This window comes from Dryobates pubescens, chromosome 13 (genome assembly GCF_014839835.1).
Source record: "Dryobates pubescens isolate bDryPub1 chromosome 13, bDryPub1.pri, whole genome shotgun sequence".
NCBI classification, from domain to species: domain Eukaryota; kingdom Metazoa; phylum Chordata; class Aves; order Piciformes; family Picidae; genus Dryobates; species Dryobates pubescens.
This window is the reverse complement of record NC_071624.1, coordinates 24,979,466-24,999,154: the sequence shown is the minus strand read 5'-3', so window position 1 is coordinate 24,999,154 and position 19,689 is coordinate 24,979,466.

The window sequence follows — 19,689 nt, the reverse complement described above, 5'->3', positions numbered from 1 at the left end:
AAAGCAGTGTCCAGGATTTCTCAGGCTCTGCAGACACACACACACACACACACACAGAGCCTCCTGGGATGGATACACTACAGAGCCTGACCCGTGACTGCTGCTCTGGGAATGCAAGTCCCTGCGGCCCGAGGTGGGAAGCTGCAGCTGAGCTTTTAACTCTGCAGGCCCCGGTGCTCCAGCCCAGATGGGGACAGCTGCACGAAAGACGACGCCAGCCACCGTTTTCATCACAGACAGGTTTTCACCTCTAAAGCTTCCAAAGGCAAGTGATCCGTGACTACATCCATCGCATGTGACTGTGACAGAACGCTCCCACTGCTTGATGCCGAGGAGCTCTTCAGAAAAACCCTTCCATTGCAGGAGCACCTTCATGGCTGTGGGAGCAGAGCTGGGTCGGCAGCAGCACCTCCCAGCCCTGTTGTGCTTTTCTGGAGGCCAGTAACACACATACAAAGGGGGAAATATTTCCTTAGTTTGCTAAACTGCTGTTCTGGCATTTAGCTTTAAGTATCTTCTATTTCCCTCAGTATCTGACCTTTCCCTTTCTCACATGGCTATTGCTCTTCTCCGCTAGCAAAAAAAGAAAAGCAACAAGCAGCCATTATCAGCCTCATCTCGCCAGTCCCGGCCATTAGCGTTAATCATCTCCTCCTCCAGCCCTCCTCTCCTCTGGTCCAGCTCCCCTGCATCTTCTCTGAGCAAGGAGCAGTGACACGCAATGGGAGCAAATGGGCGGTGAAATAAGCAATGACACGGCAACACCCTGGTAAAAGGGCAGCCGTTTCCAGCTGCCAGCGAAACTGCTCTCCCCGGCAGGATGCGAAGGAGCCAGGATTAAAGCCAGGAGGCCCAGTGCTGCAGATCATGCTGCTTGTACTTTCCCCCAGGACCGATGTGGGGACTGCAGCGAGATGCACTAGTGGTGGCACATTAGCACTGCCACAGGCTTCCGTCTCACAGGAGGCTCCTAAGGCTGGCCCTGTACCCAGCTGTGCACACAGGGGATGCACACCACTGCTCCTGCCTTGGAACTCAGGACTGGGAATGATGGTGGTGCATGAAGAGTTCACTTCAAAAGTGACAGGAAAAGGAGAAGGGGAGAAAAAGGGGGAGATAAAAGATGCTAAGCTGAAGGTAGAAGGTAAGAAAGGTGATAAGGCACAGAAGAAAGTTGGAAGTTTATTGATAGGGTGAGGGGTAATGGTTTGAAACTTGATCAGGTTAGACATAAGGGGGAAGTGCTTTACAATGAGAGTGGGAAAATACTGAAGCAGATTGTCCAGGGCTGTGGTTATGGTCCCATGCCTGGAGACATTCAAGGTCAGACTTGATGTGGCCCTGAGCAGACTCATCTAGTTGGAGGTGTCCCTGATGACTGCGGGGGGGTTGACAAGATGACCTTTGAGGGTCCTTTACAGCCTGATGCAATGTAAATGAGGGGCTGCACAGGATAGGAAACCAATGGGGCTTTATCTGGGATGGATAAAAGGGAGAGTCAAACAAAAGTTCAAAGGCAAATATGTGTTGTAGAAAAATAGGGAGAAAAAGCAGAACTCTGATGTACCAACCTCACCCTCAGTGACATGAATCTTCCATGTTGTCTTGGCCAGGAAAATTTGAGGAGCAAAGATGGGGGTGGTAACAGGGCTGGAAATGACACAGAAGAATGGGTGTGAGAGCAGCAATGGGTAACAGGCAGGGACAGCACTGCTGGAAAGCAAAGGCAATTTTGTCTTGTAACTGTGTGCTCACTCAGGCTTGACAGAGGAAGAAGAAAAATACATCCCTGCTGTAAAAACTCATAGGTACCTAAATCATGCAGCAAACCTCATGGCGCGTGGCTAGGCGTGCCCAGGCTTGGCTGCCAGCTCTCCTGCAGGCTTCTCCCTAAGCTTGGGCTAATTGTTTCTGCCTCTCTGCAAACCACGGGTGATGCTACTTCACTCCCAGCCTTTACTTCCTGTACCTTTGGGGATGGACACCTCTTGGGCCTATGCTGCTGCATCTGTAAGTAACGTGCAAAACATTTCATCAGTGACCAGCCCCACCAGCCTAGTTGCCCTTCTCTGGACATGTTCAAGCAACAATGAGACACTTGAACGTGTCCAGAGAAGGGCAATGAGGCTGGGGAGAGGCCTTGAGCACAGCCCTACAAGGAGAGGCTGAGGGAGTTGGGATTGTTTAGCCTGGAGAAGAGGAGGCTCAGGGGAGACCTCATTGCTATCTACAACTACCTGAAGGGTGGTTGTAGCCAGGAGGGGGTTGGTCTCTTCTCCCAGGCAACCAGCACCAGAACAAGAGGACACAGCCTCAAGCTGTGCCAGGGGAAGTTTAGGCTGGAGGTGAGGAGAAAGTTCTTCACTGAGAGAGTCATTAGCCTGGAATGGGCTGCCCAGGGAGGTGGTGGAGTCATTGTTCCTGGAGGTGTTCAAGAGGGGACTGGATGTGGCACTTGGTGCCATGGTTTAGTCATGAGGTCTGTGGTGACAGGTTGGACTTGATGATCTTTGAGGTCTCTTCCAACCCTGGTGATTCAGTGATTCTGTGATTCTGTGACTGAGGGAACTGAGGTTGTTTAGCCTGGAGAAGAGGAGGCTGAGGGGAGACTTCGTTGCTCTCTACAACTCCCTGAAAAGAGGTTGAAGTGAGGTAGGGGTTGGTCTCTTCTCCCTAGTTTCAGGTGATAGAAAGAGAGGAAATGGCCTGAAATTGTGGCAGGGGAGGCTTAGATTGGATATTAGGGGAAAAAAGTCCTTACTGAAAGAGTGGTCAGGCATTGGAATAAGTTGCCCAGGAAGGTGGTAGAGTCACTGTCCCCGAAGGTGTGCAAGAAATGTGGAAATAGCACTTGGGCACATGTTTAGTGGTCATGGTGGGCTCAGGCTGATGGTTGGCTTCGACCGTCTTAGAGTTTCTTTCCAACTGAAACAATTCCCTGATTCTATGATGTCTCTGTGTTGGTGGTGTCATGAGCATAGGTTCAGACTGGAGATGCCAGTGGTGCTTTGTGTAAGTCTGGCCTCTGTCCAGCAAAGCTAAGATGCCTTTCTGTACTTTTAAAAGTAATTTTACCACTGTGTAACGTGTCACAGATAGAAAACTTTATTGGGAGATGAGGTAATGAACTCATGTGGGAGCTGATGAAGGTCACCGTGAGAGAGAAGTAGGTATAATGCCTGTCACTGGGAGACTTCTCACCAGGAGCCCTCAGACTTCAGCACTTTCCAGTCTAAATAAGATGTATACTTCCCTGACCTTGTCTTCTCCAACATAAACGCAGAGCAGGATGTACTTAGAATTAAGATAAATAAGGCCTTACCCAAATAAAACACTAGGCTGCAGAAACAAACCTCCTTCGAGGAAGAGGGTGAGGGGAATCAGAAACTGATGCTACTCTACTGGAAAAATTTTATATGCTATAAAGATGAGGGCAATAGAATATCTGGTGTGGAGCATAGCAGCAGTAAATGCAACTTAAGGTGCAAGATTAGGAGTTGGGGCTATTCAGTCTGCAGAAGAGAAGGCTTTGAAGTGACCTCATTGTGGCCTTGCAGTATCTGAAGGGGGCCTACAAGAAGGCTGGGGAGGGACTTCTCAGGATCTCAGGGAGTGATAGGACTAGGGGGAATGGAATGAAGCTGGAGGTGGGGAGATTCAGGCTGGAGGTGAGGAGGAAGTTCTTCCCCATGAGAGTGGTGAAGCCCTGGAATGGGTTGTCCAGGGAGGTGGTTGGGGTGCCGTCCCCTGGGGGTGTTTAAGCCCAGGCTGGATGAGGCTGTGGCCAGCCTGATCTAGTGTGAGGTGTCCCTGCCCATGGCAGGGGAGTTGGAACTAGATGATCCTTGTGGTCCCTTCCAACCCTGACTGATACTATGATGCTATGAAGATGCTGATGCAAAATCTTGTGAGTTTTACTAAGTTATGGAAGAAATGGCATGTCATTTCTCTACCTGATCTTTATTTTCAAGGGCACTGTGGGTGTTGGGTTTTTTTCCACCTAGATGTGTGGTGAGCAAATGCAGCTAATCTTTAGGGAAACAGATGTACAACCACAACATTCTGGAAAAAAAAAAAAAATTAGAAACCTACATCAATTGGCACAAAGTGGAAGAGAGAAGGAGGATCATTCACCTGTGTTAATACTCCCAGTTTAGCTTCATGCAGCTATGGCCCTTCTGTATGTAGTGTGGGTGGGTGGTGAGGTGAGGAGATGTGTTTGTACTCTCAGCCAAAACAGTAGAAGGAGGTCAGTGTGCTTCTCTGAGCTGTCCTGTGCAGCATGACCTTGGAGTCAGGGCTCCCTGCCCTTCATTGAGACACTTGAACGTGTCCGGAGAAGGGCAATGAGGCTGGGGAGAGGCCTCGAGCACAGCCCTATGAGGAGAGGCTGAGGGAGCTGGGATTGTTTAGCCTGGAGAAGAGGAGGCTCGGGGGAGACCTTATTGCTCTCTACAATTAGGAGGTTGTATCCAGGAGGGGGCTGGTCTCCTCCCAGGCAACCAGCACCAGAACAAGAGGACACAGTCTCAAGCTGTGCCAGGGGAAGTTTAGGTTCGAGGTGAGGAGAAAGTTCTTCCCAGAGAGAGTTGTTAGCCATTGGAATGTGCTGCCTAGGGAGGTGGTGGAGTCACTGTCCCTGGAGGTGTTCAAGAGGGGACTGGACGTGGCACTTGGTGCCATGGTTTAGTCATGAGGTCTGTGGTGACAGGTTGGACTTGATGATTTTTGAGGTCTCTTCCAACCTTGGTGATTCAGTGATTCAGTGATTCTGTGATTCTGGCACAGGGCTGGAGGGAGGACCCCAGCTGAGCTCCATGTCTCCAAACCGACATCCAAGTGAGAAAGCTGAGAGGCAGCTAGGAACTGGGGGAAGCAAAGGGGAAATGATTTTGTCTTACAAATAACGCCGTGAAAAGGGGTGGAGGAGCCTTGTCAAAATGTAAATGTGCAATTTACATAATTGGGCAGCCAGGATTAAATGAAGCACAGAGAAGGATAAGGATTACATGGGGGGACAGAAGGGAAATGAAAGCAGCACAAAGACAAAACACTGCAGATAGATCTAAAATCTGAGATAAGCAAGAGAGAAAGGAGAAGTTGGAATACTCAAAGGCAGCAAATGGAGAGGGAGCTGAGAGAAGCAGTGGGGTGTGTTACTAATCCAGGGTGTATCTGAGCTACCTAGAAAGTCTGCAAAAGAATTTTAAAAGAAGCTTGAAATTAAAGTGGAGTGTCAGGTGGGCATTGAACATCCCCTTTAGTGGTGACCTTGAGAGCCTGGGCCACCACTACCTAACAACCAAACACAGCCCTCCTGAACAGTTCCTTCAGACCTCATCCATAATTAGTTTTATCTTTGATGAATGGGTCATTCTCCACCAGCATATCTGTCAGATGTCAAATCACCCAAGTGGTAGCCTCTGACAGCTTCCTTGCTGTCTCCTGACCTGGGGCAAGCATGGCAGCAGTGGCTGTTGACTGTCTCCACTCATCTTTTCCCTGGAACTGTGCTTACTGTGGCTGGCTGGACTGAGCCAGTGCTTCCACTGCTCAGCAGTGACCAATTTTGCAAGCCTCTAGTCATCCAGTCTCCCCTTGGTGCTGAAATTCCTTCTCAAGTCACATCAGGTCAAGGGGCCTTGCAGCACTGCATGCAACCACCCTGCAGCCCTTCTCCTTGCCCAACTCTTAAAGCTTCCATGGACTTGCTTCCCTCTGCTTGTTTGTACACAGAGATGATGTTGTGACCAGGCCAAGCTCAGAGCCACATTCTACACGAAGCCATCTGTAGTGGCAAAAATAATACTCCTTTGAAGATTTGTTTTGTGCTGATGCCTGAGGGCAGGAATTGCATTGTACTTGCTACTGTGCAAATGTAAAACATAAAGAGTGTTTGCTGCCCCAGAAAGCTTCTGTCTGATGAGAAAGAAAGAGAGGGAGTGAACGCAGGCAGGGGAGCGTGAAGAACAAGACAGGATGGGGCTGGGATGTGGCAGTCTGATGGAGGTATCTACTCTGTCACTGGAAGGGGAGCCCCTGCTAGATTCTGGCAGCTGGAATGGAGGCAGACAAATAGTGTTTTATAAACACCAAGTAGAAGATGAATATTGATTTATTTTTCTTATTGCCAGAACGGAACTTGCTGAAGTGACTCAGCTCAGAGAAATGCTGGAGAGAAGGTGGCGGTGGGTATCAGTGTTCAGACAGGGATCTGTTTGCTTGTACATTATGCTTGAATGTGTCCCTGGTTGGTTTGTTCCCTAACACCTTAAATTCAGATTCAGCAAAAATAAACCTGCTCCTTGACAGCTCTTTAGAGGGTGATGGGAGGAGAAGGCAGGTGAAGGAACTGCTTTTGTTAAAGAAACCAAACAACAACCTACCAACCAAACCAAACCAAAAACAGAGGGGGTGTGGGGGGGGGTGTGGGGTGTGTGTGGAAGCCCAAACAAACAAACAAAACCTCCAAAACAAAAACTTTAAAATATGGTGTATGGATTAGTTCTGCGTTTAGTAGTAGTATTGCACCATTCACACTGAGAGTTGTGAGCAAACCCAGTGAGTGAAACCTTCCAGGTGGAGCATGGGCACAATTTACCCTCACTTATTGTTGTCTCTTCAGTTACTTTCCAGCAGATCAGTGCTTTGCCTGGGTGATTTCAGCTCCCAGCATTTGACCTTGACTCATTATCTGAGGGTTCTGCCCCCAGATTTCTCCCCTGGGCCCCAGTAAACCACTCACATTTTAATCCTTCAGTGGGGCATCTCAGGAAAGCACTCGCTCAGCTCTCCTCATCTATCTGAAGGGAAAAGCTGGGTGAGAGTTGAATAGAGGAAGATGTGAGTCCAGCCATAGAAGTGAAATTAAGTGTTAGCAAAAAGCAACAGCACGAAGCTTTACACGCTCAGGTTGTAAAACTCTTCCTATGGCAGTTACTCAAGTCTCTTATTTTATATAGTGCCACATTTGAGTTACTCTCCAGCTATGGCAGAATGTTTCAGAGACAGCAGGAACTGAACTTCTAATAAAACAAACAAAAAAAAACCCCACCCCAGACAGACCATCATCCAACCACTGGTGAGCATGAGGGGGGAAGAAAGGGGAGATTAGAGTGGAGAAAGGGGAGAAGAGGAGAAAATGCAGCCCTGTCTAACTTAGGTGTCTTTTACAGGCCACTTGCTTTTTGCCATATCCCTTTTTTTTCCTCTTCTCTACAGGCAGTCTGCATGGCTGATTAACTAAAACAAGTGGAGAGCTGGAGATTGCAGATCTATAAATCTGAAAGAGAAGGTATTCCTGAATTTCCTGTCATTTTGCTACTCAGGATTCTTTTATGTACATCATCTCACTTGATTTTGAAAATACTGCCTTCTGTGACTGTTTAATTAAGTTTGTACTCTCAGGGATTGCAATTTTAATTGCCTACAACATCCAGTACTGTGCTTCAAAATTATTTTAGGGGTTGTTATATTGCCACTGTCTCTCGATTTTTACACCAATGTTTATCACATCAAATTCCAGCCTTGGCTTTCCCTACTTTCTCCAAGGTTGATAATTTTCTCAGCAATGTCTTTGATTTACCTCCACCACTATAGCATCCCTAAGCTCTGGAAAGCTCAGCTTGGAATGCAATGGAATGGAATGGAATGGGATGGGATGGGATAGAATAGAATAGAATAGAATAGAATAGAATAGAATAGAATAGAATAGAATAGAATTAACCAGGCTGGAAAAGACCTTTGAGATCACCGAGTCCAACCTATCACCCAACATCACCTAATCAACTAAACCATGGCACCAAGCACCCCATCCAGTCTCTTCCTAAACACCTCCAGTGATGGTGACTCCACCACCTCCCTGGGCAGCACATCCCAATGGCCAATCTCTCTTTCTATGAAGAACTTCTTCCTAACATCCAGCCTAAACCTCCCCTGGCTCCTTGGGAGCATCCTCTGTTTTAGAGGAGGAAAATTCCCCTACTGAAACACTGCAGGACTGTTGTGAGCTGTTGGAGAAATGTAGTCATCCCAGTCTCTTCCACATACTGACAAGATGGGGTCCTCTACTACATTCTTGCTAGGGAGGTTTCTTTTTTTGTTCTTCAAGATGAAATGAGGCAGAAGAATCTTCCCTACTCTGAGGTAAAACAATAAATCAGCCAACAAATTTCATCTTGTAACAGCTTCATTATTGTACAACCTTAGTCAAGCTAAGCTACCAAAACTGGAACCTCATTTACACCTCGCTGTTGGAGAGGCCCTCCAGGAAAACCATAGCTCTTCATGTGGAAAGCAGCATTTGAGGTGTTTCTGAAAGAGCTCCCTGGCAAAACATAACATCTGGCACTGCCTGTAATGAAATCATGAAAATGACAAAAATGCAGAATAATTCATGCTGCTTGACCCAAGCCTCTTCATCTTTAGAATACAGATCTTCAGCATCTTTTGCAGCTTCCCACTGTAGACTGGGATGTGTGCCACGCTTGAAACAGCTCTTAACCCTCATCTATATGAGCAGCACAGCACATCCTCCCCAAACCTGCAACTTACTCTGCGAATACAGAATGAATTTACTGACACTCCACTTGGGTAAGTTAATTTCATATCAGTGTCAAAAAAGCAGTCTTTACAAAAAAAAAAATAAAAATAACCTAAATAAAATAAACTGGATTCTGAGTAATTACAGAGAGAGAGAGAGAGATTTCACACTCTCAAAACTGTGAAGTCCAAATTTTCTAAAATCAAGGCAACAGGCAGCAAAATAGCAGGGCTGATTTGTGAAAACTGTGTTGAACAACTCATTGTGAGAGGATGTGATTCATACACTATATAGAATCATAGAATCAGTCAGGGTTGGAAGGCACCACAAGGATCAGCTAATTCCAACCCCCCTGCCATGGGCAGGGACACCTCACACTACATCAGCCTGGCCAGAGCCTCATCCAGCCTGGGCTTAAACACCTCCAGGGCTGGGGCCTCAACCACCTCCCTGGACAACCCATTCCAGGGCTTCACCACTCTCACGGGGAAGAACTTCCTCCTCACCTCCAGCCTGAATCTCCCCACCTCCAGCTTCATTCCATTCCCCCTAGTCCTATCACTACCTGATATCCTAAGAAGTCCTTCCCCAGCCTTCTTGTAGCCCCCTTCAGATACTGCAAGGCCACAGTAAGGTCACCTCGGAGCCTTCTTTTCTCCAGACTGAACAGCCCCAACTCTTTCAGTCTGTCCTCATATACTACACTACAGACTTTTAAAACCATTACTCAAACCCCTGAAGGTCTATGTCATTATTTTTTTTTTGGGGGGGGGGGGGGGGGGGGGGGGCAGGGGGGTGGGTTACTGAACAGCCACTTGTCTTCAGCTGCTGACACTCTGTCAGAAATCCTGTTGGACAACAGGGTTGGAGTAAAAATAGATCATCTCCTAACTGACAAAGCCAAGAACTCAATGGAACTTGATGCTTCTCTTTCAGTGCAAAATATCAGAATGATATACAAAAGCAACAAATTATGATTACAGAAGGATTTAAGCCAGAGTGGATAAGCACTCATGCTGTCCTCAGGTCACCATAGGATCATAGGCTTAGGGTGGAAAGGACCTTAGAGATCACATACTGCAACCTCCCTGCTGTGAGCTGGGAGGCTTCTCAACTAGACTCAGCTCCTCAAGGTCTCATCCAGCCCGGCCTTAAACACCTCCAGTGAGGTGGCATCTACAACATCTCTGGGCAACCTACTCTAGAGTCTCACAACCCTCATACTGAAGAACTTCTTCCTAAGATCCAATCTAAACCTACTCTTACTCAGCTTAAAACCATTCCCCCTTGTCTTATTGCTAGACACTCTTATGAAAAGTCCCTCTCCAGCCCTCCTTTAGTTTTCCTTCAGGTATTAGAAGGCAGCTCTAAGGTCCTCTCAGTCTTCTCCAGGCTGAACAGCCCCAGCTCCCTCAGCCTATCCTCATAGCAGAAGTGTTTCAGCCGTTGAATCATCTTTGTGGCCCTCCTCTGGACTCAATTCAACAGCTCTGTGCCTTTCTTATGATGGGGACACCCGAACTGGATGCAGTATTTGAGGAGGGGTTTCACAAGAGCAGATTAAAAGGGACGAATCACCTCTCTTGACCTGCTGGCCACACTCCTCTTGATGGAGCCTAGGATATGGATTGCCTTCTGGGCTGATTGAGGTCATGGCAATATAGGAAATACACCAGCCAGTGACAATCTTTTGTCCTCAACAAATCACAGAATCAGCATCACAGAATGATAGGGGTTGGGAGGGACCTCGGGAGATCATCTATTTGTGTGTGCTGTGATTCTTCTGATGGAGATCACTGCAGTGAAGGGATTCTGCTTGCTGAATTGTGATATCCTGGTCCTGCCCATGCCTATTCTTATGCTTAATATTTTGCTTCTGATTAATCCTATAGATTCAACTAGGGTTGCTCATGACAGTGAAGTTAAACAGATGTACATTAGTTTTTAACCATCACCTAGTTTTCGTATGGTTGGTGCAGCAGATAACAGCTTCTTAAATGCAATATCAGACACAGCAGGAGTTATGTTTTTCCCCTCCAGCTCTAGCTCTGTGTACAAGCCGTCCTGGGGGAGAACCACTTCCCCGTGGGAGGCACTACACAGCAGAGCCATGATGCCTCTCCTTTTGAGCTGCATTTAATGCTGGTGGCTAAGGGCAGTAAATAAGGGAATAAGACTTTCTGCTAAAATCCTACCATTTGTTCAGCAATGCTGTAAAATATGGCTGCAATTTCTGAGCCTGTGGGCTTGCCCAAAGACCAGAGGAGTTACCACAAGGAACCCCTGTATTCTATTTCTCTGGTTTGATTTGTTTATCTGAAAGGAGGTGCCAACACTCAGCTGCCAGAGTACCATTAGTGTGACCCAAGTGAAAACAAAAGAAGTCTTAGTGGGAGTTCTCTGAAGCTGATAAGATATCAAGACTCCATACGTTTAAGCATGGGGACAAATGCACATATTAAATACCAATGCAGGAAGAAGAGAAGAGAAATCACTGGAATCTAAGTGTGTGAAATGTGGAAAGCAGAAAGGAAAATTGCAAAATCAATACAAAGGGAAATGAAAAGAGAATTGAGGATAAACCAAAAGCAAATAGAAAACAACAAGGGAAAAAACCCAACCTTCAACAGTCAACAAATTGGGATCTTGACAAGATAACATTGTCAGCCTAGTGAGTCATGTTCTGATTTTACAGTTGGCTGAAATAATAAAGCCCTATTAAGTTAAGATGTTCAGAAAAGCAATTTACTACTTGAAGTGTGTCTAGTATTTTGAGACCCTGATTTGGTGTGTATAGTACCAGCTATGGGTTTACAACAAAGCTGGAAGGGCTGCTACAGAGCTGGGACATGGCTCTGCAGCAGCTCTGTGAAAGTGACCTTCAAACATCAGCTCTTGATACCACTTTTCACAGATGGCCCTTATTTGCTTATTGTGAAGATATCACTGCTATTACTTGTTTGGGAACAGACTACAGAAGTAATGGTCACATGCAAAAAACCTCTGCTTGCACAGTGCCCAGCGGTGAGAACACAAAGATGATGCCCACCTCAAAGGGTTAGTGATCCTGCTTGTCTGGTGTTGAAGTGATCTGACCAATTCTTAGAGGTGAGATTTGCTGTTTTCATTTATTACCTCAACTGTGCCCTGTACCAGCAACAAGCCTCCCTGTTCTATTGCCATCCCTTCCCCCTTCAATAATTCATGGCAGTTGTGTTCCACCTAGATTGTTTTTTCTTCCTGAGAAATTACAAATAAATTTCAGTCTGGGATAAAAAGAAGATTTCAAAGAATGTAAATAATAATATGTGTAAAAGCTGCATTGAAAAGTGAAAGAACTGTAATTATAGCAAGTGGCATAGAGGAGAAAATGTCAAATCAAGAGATTAAATTTTAAATGGCAAGAACACCCTGGCAGAAAAGGAGAAGATGAAAATGAGGTGTATCACATCAGTAAAATGATAAACCAGCTTCTGCCTACCCAGAGTCTTCCTTCCATAGATCCTGATGTTGCTTATTTATTTAATAATTTGGTGGTTTGCCTCATTTGGTAGTAGGTTACACTCCTGGAAGTTTTATGGCTGGAATATCTCTGGAAAGGAGCAGGAGGAACCCAAAGAAATAAGGACTAACTGGATACACAGGAAAAAATGACCAAAGCAAAACTCTGGAGTGATGCTGACTTTAAGGTGGTGTTTTAAACTTGGTGATCTGGATGCCTGTTAAGATTCCCATCATTTGTATCCACATTCTCTAGCTGACTCTGGAAACCTCAGCTCACTGTAGCATTTAATGCCTGAAGGAGCTTGTCCTTAGACCAGAGCAGCCTTGGCTCTCAATGGCTGCTGTGAGCAGTACTGAGGCACTCTGCAAATAGGCAGATTAAGTCCATCCCTGTTTCCATAGACAATGTGAGTGAAGAACAAATGAACAGAGTAATTTGCAGACCTCTACCCATGACGTGTCAGAACCAGAGCCAGAAAATGGATCACAAATCTCCTGATGTGGCTCTTGATCTGGAGCCTACAGTCCTGCAACAGAGCAAAGGCAAAGTAAAGTACATCTTGCAACTGAATTCAGGAGGAGTGGACCCAGGCTTTTCACAAGGATGAAGTGAGAGAAAGGAGAGGTTATTCCCTGGAAAGCAGTGAGTCCTATCAGCAAGAGGTTCCTACCCTGTGCAGGGCTCTGTCCCAGAATTGGGGTGGGGGTGACCAGGATTGGATTTAAAGTCTGTTAAAGTGGTGGGAATTTCTGCTTTGACTTTGCTGGGTTGATCTTCAGTGTGCAAAAAGAATTGCTCCACAAACAAGATGGGTATGGAGAGGATGGAACTGATGAACAAAAGACAGGATATTATAGACCAGCTTCTCCACTGAAATGCACTGTCTGAACTCAGCCTTTTCTCATGAATGAATAATGAAGTGGCCATGTTTTAATAGCTTTACTTAAAATTGTCTACTAGTTGAACAACCTTTTGAGCCTTTTAACACTTCTTCAATTTGCTGCAGCACTGATTTCTTTCCTTTTTATGTTCTTTTCAAGATACAGTAGCTAATCTGATCTTGGTGTTTCAGTAATTGTCTCCGTTAATGTGTATGAGGAATAATTTCATTCTCTGCAATGAATACTAGGTGAATATTTAACTCATACAGGTTTGCTGCATGAAAAATGTGTGGGGTAGGTGCTTGCATTAATTGCTAAACTGTTGATTTATGATCTCTAATCTTAGCTCTGTTTACACACCACCCATTTTTGTGGTCAGATTTGACAGTAGGAAACCTCAGAGTCAGAGGAAGCTCATCAGCTCACAAGGGGCTTCACACATGTAGTACGTCTTGTGCTGGTAAACCAAAGCTGGACTGGCAACTTAACCAAAAAATCCATTGTTCTGTCACCACCACTGCTCTGTGTGAGCCCAGCAGTGTCTTCTGCTCAAAAGAGTAGCACATTCACTAATGATACTGGTATGTTTCTTGTTTAGTCTTTAGGGGCTTTATCCAAGAGCAGACCCAGCTCCTCACTGGGAAGTCTGCCTGCAGTCCAACCCTAATGCTCATTGCAGGCAGAAATGATTTCTTTCTGGGCTAATGATGTTTTCAGTAGAACTCTGAGCTGACCAACGCTGACGCAAATCACTTGTCTGCAATGGCATTTCTTCCGGCACTGCTGCAACCCCGACTCTGAGCCAGAGCAGAATTTACAACAACCTGCAAAAACTGGTTAGAATTGTTGTTTAAAGCCAAGCAGTGCTACAGTTTTATTGTTAATATGGGGGGGGGGGGGGGGGGGGGAGGGGAAGAGGTGGGGGGAATGTTACTTGCAAGGCTGTGCTTTGATTTTTCTTCATCTCCTGAAGCAACAAGCTCACAGAAGAATTCACAGCCTTCTCAAATTGCATATTACAACAATGACTTATTCCACAATCCATTTTGAGCATAGCTGAAAAGTGTATTTAATATTGCTGCTGTTGTTTCTATCTTTTTCCTTTTTTTTTTTTTTTCCCCCTGCATAAAGTTAGTGCTTGATTTTATTGTGTCATCCTCAGCCAGGATATATTTGCATAGCTCTGCTGACATCAATAGTGCTGTATTGATTTATACTGCTGGTGTCTGCCTCATCATTATTTTTGTTTTTGTTTGAGGAGTTTGGTGTATTTTGGGATTCATGGAAGATAAAAAGGGATTGCTTTCTCAGAAGAAGATATGTACGGTGGCTGCTGAGGGGATATTTTAGATTTGGGGCAAGCAAACAGGCCCCAGACAAGTGGGGCTGCTTGGATACCATCTGCAGAATATAGCAGGTATACAGGTTGGGATTTTTTAAAGGTGCCTTAGGTTTCCAGCTACCACTGGTACTTAGAAGGATTTGGTGTCCCAGGAAACAAGGCTGCCAGTCATGATTTACAAACAACCAAAGTTGCTTTTCCAGAGATGACTGAAGTTTCTATCTCTCCAGATTAAAGTGTGAAGTCCAGAGGTCAGGAACAATATACAAGAGGGCACAGGTTAAAACAGGGAAGGATTGGCCACAAATGAAATAAACACCGAAGAGATGGAAAATAAGTTCATTCCTCTCTGGAGGGAATATTCTAAACACATGAAGGAGATGCTACTGCATGGCTGTGCAAGCAGCAGTCATACCACATCTTGCAGAACTGAGAGAAAATGCCTCCACACCTTCTCTCACTCATTTGCTCATGAGCAGGCCCTTGGGTCTGAGTGCAGGAAGAGGTGAAAAATGGCTGGAAATACACAATATGAATCGGAGAGGGAAGGATTTTACTACCCTTTACATCGCCAGAGCATGCCAACCCTGCAGAGGATGATCAAAATCCTTTGCCTGAATCTTAGGGCATTCATGTAAAGAGAAGCTCTTTCTAGGCACTTTCAGAGATCTGTGATCATATATTCACTGTTACAGAGATTACACTACGAGCAAGATAACCCCACATTATCCACTGTCACCTCTTAGATAAAATCCTGATGTCTCAGCACCCTACCCAGCCTGGACAGGACTATCATCCTCCCAGAGCTCTTCACAGGTAAGCACACTGGGCAGGGGTCTTTCTCAGTCCCCACCATGCTGCACTCTGCACAGGAACCTGTAAGCCACTTCCCAAGTCCAGTGCCTGAAGTGTTAAGGGAGAGAAACTGCACACTTCTTCCCTCACTGCTTTCAGGGGCTTTCCATCAATTTTCCTTCTCCCTTTTTCTTTTCTCTGCACTGCACTTCAGATGGAAGCATCTGGATCGAAGAGAATTATCTCTTAACAACAACTTGGGCTGTAGTACATTTCAAAGACTCAGGTTTTATTAGTCACAGAAGACCTTGTAAAAGTTTGCTTGGGATCATTTTTAACAGCAACCAATAATCCTTCCCCCATCAGCCAATGAAAAACAGCCCAAGCCTCCCCCCAGCTCCTGCACAGATGTGTCTTACAGAAATACAGCTATTTTGGAGAAGCAAAAGTGACATTTTTGCCGAGCTGTAGGTTTTATCCACAGTAGCTTACACTAATATGGACTTAATTTCCTTCTGGAAGCTACCTGAACACTAAGCGTGCTTGATGCTCAGTTGGTGTGATGCTGTTTGAAATGGTCAATAATTGCAGCTGACTTCACAATGCACCTTTCTGTCCTTGGTCTGGTTAAGGTTGGAGGAAACCTAGTTATGCTGTAAGGCCAGACTCTGCTCCTGCATGTTCCTTGTCAGATGACTGCTTTCATGGAAGTATATTAATACAATATGTTAAAAAGCAAGCCTGGAAAATTCTCTCAGCCCTTCCATCTGCAGCAGCTGAAAAAACAGGTAGATTAAGAAGCAGCATTCCCTGCACCGTTAACTGCTTTAGTATCCAGTGTCACGTTCAGTCTGCTAACCCAAAAGTTACCTCCAGCAGTTTGTTAGTAATGAGGAAAGATAATACATTGGGGGAAAAGGAGGCAGAGGATGGCAAATTGATTCCAGGAATGTGGTGTCCCATAATCCTCATGAAGCCAAAAAGAAAGCTGAGCACATTCAATGCTCCTGTAAGTACCTAAGTGTGGATGTAGTATCTTCAGGTACTCTGGTATGAAGATCTGGACTGGTTAGCCCAATTTTGCTCTCTGCAGATCAACTTCAAGAGAAAACTTCATTGTTTTCATCAGCAGAATTACACTGATAATGCAAACAACCTACAGGATGTCTCCTAATCCACTGCTGACAAATAAAGACATTGTAACCGCCCTACTCTCATGCCAATGGGAAAAAAAAAATAGTGGAAAGCTATGAACTTCAGAAATGTAAACCTGAGCTGTCATTAAAAATCAATTTCCCTGATAAATTTAATTCACATTTCAGAGAGAGCCATGTAATATCAATAAAAATGCTTTAATAATTGCTGTGCTGGCACTCAGTACAATGCAAGACATAAAGAGATATAAATTTTTGTTGTAATTTGGATGATGTGGAACTAAACATTGGGTGGGTTTTTTTTTTTCTTTTAAAGAAGCCCTTTCTCAGGGAGAAAAATGAAGGTTGTAGGAGGATGTAATTTATTAGGAATTCCACTCCACCCCCCATTTACAAAGACTGCTCTGAAATTAAAACTTGGAGAGATCAGGTTTCTAATTTATTCGTGGAGCTAAAGGCCAGAAAGGACCAGGATCAGGTAGTCTGACCTCCTGCATAACCTAGGCTATTAAATTTCACATAGTTCTTCCCATACCACAACCTGTGTTGGGCAAAAACATAGTTTCTCTGCAACATTGATTTAAAGCAACAAAACAAAACATTCTTGTTTTGGTGAAGGTGGGAGAGAAAGAAAAGTGCAAATGGCTTGGATCACTGTGACATGCCAGCAGAACGCTGCCAGGATACCAGAAGGAATAGCACGCGGTAGTGCAATCTGAACTCGGCATCACTGAAATATAAACACTTGGTCCCTCCTGGCAATAAAAGCTGACCCATTTTCAGGGCAGATACGTGTGCCACCTAAGCAACATGCTTTTGGGAACTGTTCTCAATGGGACCAAAGGGCAGGTATATGCTTCTAAATCTCCTAGTGACATTTTGAAGTCCCATTCTCAACTGAAAAGAAAACCCAACCCAGCTGAGCCAAACACTGAACTGTCTCAAGTCAGTAGTGGTTTTCTCATTTCCATGTAATTGAGGTCAGAATTTCACCCTAGAAAATGAGTTAACTTTTCGTGATGCTAACCAAAGAACTGTAATAATATTTGCACTTTGTGCTTGCAGATTCAATTTGTTACCTTTTACTCCTCTCTTTTTAAAAAGATCTTCTTCTTGGTGTCCCTTCTATTTGTTTCTCCACCAACAGGAATATTTGCAATTGCTCCAAATCTAATGTGGCCTCCACATTTAATGAATGCACTTTTTAGTTGATATTTTAGGTATTAGATATTCAGTAAAATGGGTCTGCACCGTCAAACCTTCTAGGATCCTCCAGCCACAATGACACAAACTCTGATACTGTCATTTATCACTATGCTTCACTGTTTCACAATCAATACAGCATTTGTTCTAGCCACATAATTTGGAACTGTCTTATCAACAGAGGGTTCCTGACACCCAGTGCCTCCTGCTTTACTCCCTGTATTTGTGAATGTTGAGGCTCCCCAGCATTCATGCTGCAGGGTGAGGAATGGAATGAAGTTTGAGCAGGGCAGATTTAGACTGGATATTAGAAAGAAATTTTTTCCAGTGAGAGTGGCGAGACACTGAAACAGGCTGCCCAGGGAGATCATGGATGTCTCTTCCCTGGAGGTGTTCAAGGCCAGGTTGGGTGAGGCCTTCAGCAGTTTGGTGTAGTGGAAGGTGTCCCTGCCCATGGTAGTGGGGTTGGAGGCAGGAGATCTTCAAGGTTCTTTCCCACCAAAACCATTCTATGCATCTATGAATCTCCTGCTATTGTTCAGGAGGATTATAGCATTGTTCTTACATACAAGAGATAAAACATAAGGGATGTGGAAGACAAGTTCAGATGTGAGCTTGTCTTGAACAATGCAGTCAGGGGGATGCAGGTGCTGGCAGATGGGATCAGATTGGTGGTCCATTTAGTTCAGTCTGTCTCCTTTGGTGCAGAAATTGGTTTAGATTCTGAGATACTACAACATGCATCTCCTTCAGCTTCTTTGTAATCAATATTATGGTCACTCTTAAAGTTTTCATTGTTCTTGACCTCAGAGCTGCCTTGTCGCAGTGAGTTCCACTGATTAAGTCAGCTTCTTGTGAAAGGAATGATTATTTCTTCTCTTTGAATTTGCTCTTGATGTTGTTCTGGAAACCTGTCTTGTGCTGGGTTTCATCTAACTACTTTTAGTACTGCCTTTATCATTATTGTTGAACCACTTCTTTTTCTAAAGGTCACAGGTTGCTGGTTTTCCTTGTTGGCTCACTTTGGATACACTGTCTTCCTTAACTGTTTCTGTTTCAAACCACCTTCTAGGAAATCACCTTTTGAAACCACCAGTCCAGCTCTTAGTGACGAAGCTAACCAATCATCTCTGATAAGCAAGACAATTTGTATAAGCAACACAATTGTTTTAGGGAACAGTTTGAAATTCCTCTGCCATCCACACAATCGCCTTGACTTTTATTTTGTATTACAGTGTTGGTTCTCTTTATTTGCTGTTCTTACAAATGCACTCAACATGGGTTGAAGCAACAACAAAAAGGCTTCTTTTCCCCATTTCTTTTGTGTGGGGTTTTTATTTATTTATTAATTAATTATTCCCAGATCAAACTCCTAAAATAGAAATGGTCCACAAGGTAGACATTGTATTACTTTAAACTACCCATCTCCTAAAAAGGTACTAACACCAGGAAAACACATTTGCCTCTGCTGAGCCTCTTAGGTGGACTACAGTCTTAAAAGTTCCAGCTTCAAAGCTTAATGCCAAAGCACGGTGCAAATGACTCTTGCTAGAAGCAAGGTTCCTGCCATTTCCTGAAGCAATGAATTACCTCCTGATTTTCAAGTTATTTCAAAATATCCTTTGCAGATAGGAATGCCAGGGGCTAGTCCTAAGGAAAACCCTTTCAGTGTTTTTCTGACTGCAAATTTTATTTTGCTCCAGTGCCTAATGGTGATATGGAAATTGGAAATGTTGCTTTTGGTCTGTGTTAACCTTTCTCCATTATTTAGGAACAGAGAGCTTTTGGTATCTGTCTCAGGCTGGAAGAATATAGCTCTGTTAGTACATGCTCAAGAAGTACCCTTTCTGTGGGTGTTAATAACCAAGAGGATCCAGTTTGAGTACACTAGTCATTAACCTCAAAACCAGTGACTCAGCAAGGTGCCAAAGCATACTAGCGCCTAGAAGAGGAAAAAAACCCAAAAGGGCAAATGAAGAGCTATTTTCTCACACCAGATGCCAGGCAAGATGTGTTTCTAGAGGAAAAAGCTAACAGGCAGCCTAAGAACAAACGTGCATGGCAATCTGTGGTATCCTTCCCAGTAACATGACTTGGAAATACTCAACTGTGTCTGGTTCTGGGCCTCTCAGATTAGGAAGGATGTTGAATTACTGGAGTGTGTCCAGAGAAGAGCAACAAAGCTATGAGGAGAGGCTGAGGGAGATGAGGTTCCTTAGCCTGGAGAAGAGGAGGCTCAGAGGAAACCTTATTGGTCTCTACAACTA